This window comes from Penaeus japonicus, unplaced genomic scaffold, assembly GCF_977035675.1.
Source record: "Penaeus japonicus unplaced genomic scaffold, GWHDUDI00000001_assembly GWHDUDI00000023, whole genome shotgun sequence".
Lineage (NCBI taxonomy): Eukaryota > Metazoa > Arthropoda > Malacostraca > Decapoda > Penaeidae > Penaeus > Penaeus japonicus.
The window spans coordinates 40,473,208-40,478,207 of NW_028234425.1; positions in this window are offsets into that span (position 1 = coordinate 40,473,208).

Genomic DNA, 5,000 nt, shown 5'->3' on the forward strand with positions numbered 1-5,000 from the left:
GGAGGTGGGGGAGGGGGTAGGAGGAGGGGTAGGGGGAGAAGAGGAGGAGGAGAAGGTAGGTGAGGGAGGTGTGGAAGGGGGGAGGAGAAGAGGGGATGGTATGGGGGAAGGGAAGGGGGGGAAAAAGAGGGGAGGGGTAGGGGGAGAAGAGGAGGGAGGAGGGAGATACTAAGGGGGTTGGAGGCGTGATGTTTTTTTGTTTTTGTTTTTTTTTACAAGGGAAAGGTGGGACGGGGTGGGGGGCAGAGGAGAGAAGGGGGAGGGTGTGTGAGAAAGGAGGGATAGAGATGTGATTTTTTTTGTTTTTCTTTTTTTAAGGGAAAGGGGAGCGGGTGATACAGGGTGAAGGGGCATATGAGCGGGAGGGAAGATAATTGGGGGAAGAGGGGGGGGAGGGGAGTTGTGGGAGGCCGTGGAAAGTGGGAGTTGGGAATGAGTAGGGAAAGGAGGAGGAGGGGGGGGGGGTGTCTAAGTAGGATAGATAGCACAGGAGTGTGGGAATGGGAGGAGGGAGGGGCAAGGGGAGAGAGGGAAGGAGGGTGGGGGTGCAAAGGGTGGGCAGATATGAGGGTAGAGGAGGAGGGGGGGAGTAGGGGAGGTGGAGGTGTTGGAAGGTGAAATCAAGGTGTTCTTAGGAGAGCAGGGGGTGGGGGGCATGATCTGGGAAAGGGGGGGGAGGGGGTGCCGGAGATGTATATGGTATGAAGGGATTACATTTTTTTTTTTTTTTCTTTTTTTTTTTTTTTTTTTTTTTTTTGTTTTTTGAAGGAGGTGGGGAGGGGGCGGGGGGAATGGGAATAAGATCAAAGCGGTACCTCACGTTGGAAGGGGAATGATTAGGGTATTGGTAGATTAGGTGGGGGGGGGAGGAGGGATGTGAAGCATAAATCAAAGAAGTGCATTGCGATGATTGGCAAGCACTCCAGGCAATTCACTCGCGTGTTGTTTTAATCCCTTTTGGGGTTGTACGGTTTATTTTTCAGGAATTAGAAAGTCAGAACACAAACACACACGCACACACATATACATATATATATAGTATTTATATATATATATATATATATATATATATATATATATATATATGCATAATATATGTATATATATATATAGTCTATAGATGTATATATATATATATATAGAATAAATATATATATATATATATATATATACATATACATATAGCGCATATGTATATATATATATACTATATATATATATATAGGTTCTATATATATATATATACATATGTATAATATATGTATATACTATTCTTATATATATACTATATATATATATATATATATACTATATATACATATGTATATATATATATATATATATATATATATATTATATATATAGGTATTATATATATATATATGCATATACATAGATGCAAACGCACACAAGCACACACACAGAAACACACACATACACCCTCCACCCCCCAACACCCCCCAAACACCCCCACTCCCTCCACACATGCCCCACCCCCGCTCGCTCCCCCCACGCGGCCCCACGTCCCACACCACCCCCCACACACCCAAACACACACAAACACACTACCCAAACAAACACACACCCACCCCCAAACACCCCCATACACCCTCCCCGCCGCCCGCCTCGACCCTGATACGCACCTACCCACGGAGCCGTGGGGGTGCCCCTCACCCCCACGCACCCCCCACACACAGATGGAACAATACACAGAACATCTCTCAAGACAAGTATTGCCACGCACGGAACACGGCAGGTTTTCTGGCGTGGCGTCATCTCCGCTCACTTGGAGAGGTGAGACAGTTCCGGTGTCAAGAATAAACTGAGTGATGCTCTTGGGTGGCGGGAGGCGAGCGGACGAAGGAGACCTTGTGTGGATGACGTGCATTCATTCTTGCCTCGAGCTTTCGTTTTGACTCTCTTTTTTTTCTCTTTTGTGTGTTTTTTGTTGTTGTTGTTTTTCTCTCTCTTGTTTTGTGTGTGTGTGTTTTTTTTTTCTTGCCGCTTTTCTTTCTCTGTTTTCTCTCTCTCTCTCTCTCTCTCTCTCTCTCTCTCTCTCTCTCTCGACGTCCCGTCATCTCTTCTCTCTGCCGCCTGGGGTAGCTTCACTGGCGCGTCGTTGGGGCTCTGTTCTGGTTCTCTCTCGCGGTCTCCTCTCTCGGGCTCCGTCTCCTCTGCTGCTTCTCTACCGACGGTCTTCTCTCTCTCGGTCACTCTCGTTCCTCTCTCTCTCTCTGCTGCTGCTCTCTTTTCCCTACGCTGTCCGTGTGATTAGTTGTTTTCTTTCTCTCTGGCTTCTCTCTCTCTCCCCCCATCTCTCCTCTCGAGCTTGCTCTCGCGCTCCTCTGCTCCCCCCCCCCGCCACCCCCGTACCTCGCTCTCGTCTCTCTCTTTTCTCTTACCCCAGCGTCTTTCCTCACTTCTCTTTCCCTCTCTCTCTCGTCAAAGTCTTCTTTTGTTCTTCTCTCGGCTCTGGGTCTCTCCTATTTCTTTCTCTTTCCTTTCCCCCTCATCCCCTCTCTCCCTCTGCACTTCCCTCTTCCTATCCCCCCTCTCGCACTCCTCTCTGTGTCGGCGCCGCCCTCTCCTCTCTCTCTAATCTTCTCCGCTCTCTCTTCCCTCTTCCCTCCCTCCTCTCTCTATTTTATTCTCTCTCACTGCGATCACAACACGTCCCACTCAGACTGTCACTCTGCACTTCTTTCTCATGCTCACCGTCTCTACCGTCCCTTGGTGGAGAGTTGAAGCATGTTCGATTCAGGTCTCAGTCAACTGCCTAATCCCCTCGTCAGCAATAACTATACCTTTATGCGAATAGCAACAATTATGGTAGAGTTTCGTTTTTCATTTATGTATGAAGTGACGTGAACCCGGGAAAGGTGTCTTATGTTTGAAATGAGGGTGAGAGAGAATACCGTGCAACTAACTGCGGCACTGACGTCTCGTTTGTTCACCATTGGTAGTTGCTTGCACTTGACCTAGTCCCGCTTTGTCATTTCTATCCTATAGCCTCCTTGGCGGTATTACTGCAAGTCATATCGGCCACGTGATATTATCTGATTTTGTGTCATTTATGCTTCCTTCGGCGGACATAGTAATTATATTTTCTGAAACTATATGTTTCTTGTTTATTGGCATGAGACTAATAATGAGGGCCTTGTCTTAGGGATTTATCAAGATGAGGGTAAAGATAATCGTTAACGTTGTACGCTTTCATGCCTTTTGAGGTGTTACCATTTGAACTTAACTAAACTAAGTCTAAAAAAGTCTCTTTCTCTCTCTATAACCTCTAGTTCTTTCTCTCATCATTCTCTCTCTCACTCTCTCGGGGGTCCTCTCTCTCTTCTCGTCGGCTCTCTCTCTCTCCGGGATCTCCTCATTCTCTATGCCTCATCGCGCTCGTCGTCTCTCTCTCTCTCGTTCTTGGGTCCGATAATCTCTCTCTCTTACACCTGCTCTCTCGTCTCTCTCGTGCTCTGTGGGCTCGGGACTTCCTCTCGTGGCTCTCCTCTCTCGTTTCCGGTATGGGCGTTCTCTCCCCTCATCGCGCTTCTGCCTTCTCTACCGCTCTCGTCTCTCGTCGTGCGCTGTGCGGTTTTCGGGTCTGTTCGTGCGCTCTCGGGGCGCTAGGAAGTCCTCTCTTTCTCGTGCTGGGTCGCGATCGTTCGGCGGTCGGTTCTCTGCTCCGTCGGTTCGATCTCTCTTCTCTCGGATCTCTACTCTGGGTCTCCTTATATCTATTAGGAAGGACATATCGTGTTCTAGAGTAGGCCAAGCATATTTTATCTCCGAACCATATATTGATCTATATATGTCACCTTTCAGAATTTATATTACTATCTTAGCTTGCTTCAAGGTGTCGTGGAAGTTGGAACATCTAGAGCTCCTATAGTGATTTATCTAATGGAGATATCCTTATCATAATATGATTGTAGTTTTTGTCCTTTATTCAGTAACTTTTTGCGCTTATCTAGAATTCAGTATGGTATTTATTTTTAGCATTGTTAATTACATATAAAAAAGTGTGAGAAAGAACTTATCAGCTGCGTATACGATTTGTTTTCGTCGTGTACTACTTCATTTGTTTAATGGTGACATGTCGGATTATATGCTATGATAAATGGGTAGTAATCATCTATATATCGATGGCTGATCTCCCAAGGAGGAAGCAAGGAACTGGCGGGAGAGGCTGAAAAAGAAGAGGGAAGAGAATAGTATGGAAGATGTTGGAAGGAGGTAAATGGAAAAAGGAAAAAGGATAGAGAGATTTTAGGAGTAAGAAACGAGAAAGAGGAGAGATGAAGGAAAGAAGAAACAAGTAGAAAAGATATGAGGCACTGGTTAGTCAATGGATGGCAGAAGAAAAAGTGATGTACAAGACTGAAAGAGATCTAACTATACCTAATAGCAGGGGAGAGATGAAAGGAAGAGAAAGAGAGAGAGAAGGAGAGGGCTGTGGGGGAAGTGAGGAAAGCTATGTGAATAAGTAAGGGCAAGAGAGAGAAAGAGTAAGAGAAACAAGAGAGAATGAATAGGAGAAAGACGGAGAAAGAATTATAGAGGGAGAAAGAAGACAGCAAGAGAGGATGAGAGACAGATAGATAGAAAGAAGGGAGAAGAAAATGGGAGAAAGAGAGGAATAGAAAAGAAAAGACCGAAAGAAAGTCAAAAGCTAAAATCATAACAATTCACCTACACAAACACACAATGAAATCAAATATATATTTTTAAAGTGTTTAATTCCGATAAAAAATTCCAATTAATGGATATAATTATTAAAATTTTTTCCCATTATAAATTAACAAAAAATGAGATTCCACATGGGGTCATTTTTAGAAGAAACAAACAAACAAAAAAATAAAAAACCCAAAATACATCACATTACTTTGCATATGCAATAAGGAAACAAGCCTTAGGTTAGAGCAGTCTGTTAAAATAGGAAAAAAAAAAAAAAAAAAAAAAAAATCCACTCTTGACACGAAGCGCCGATGAAGTTCTTT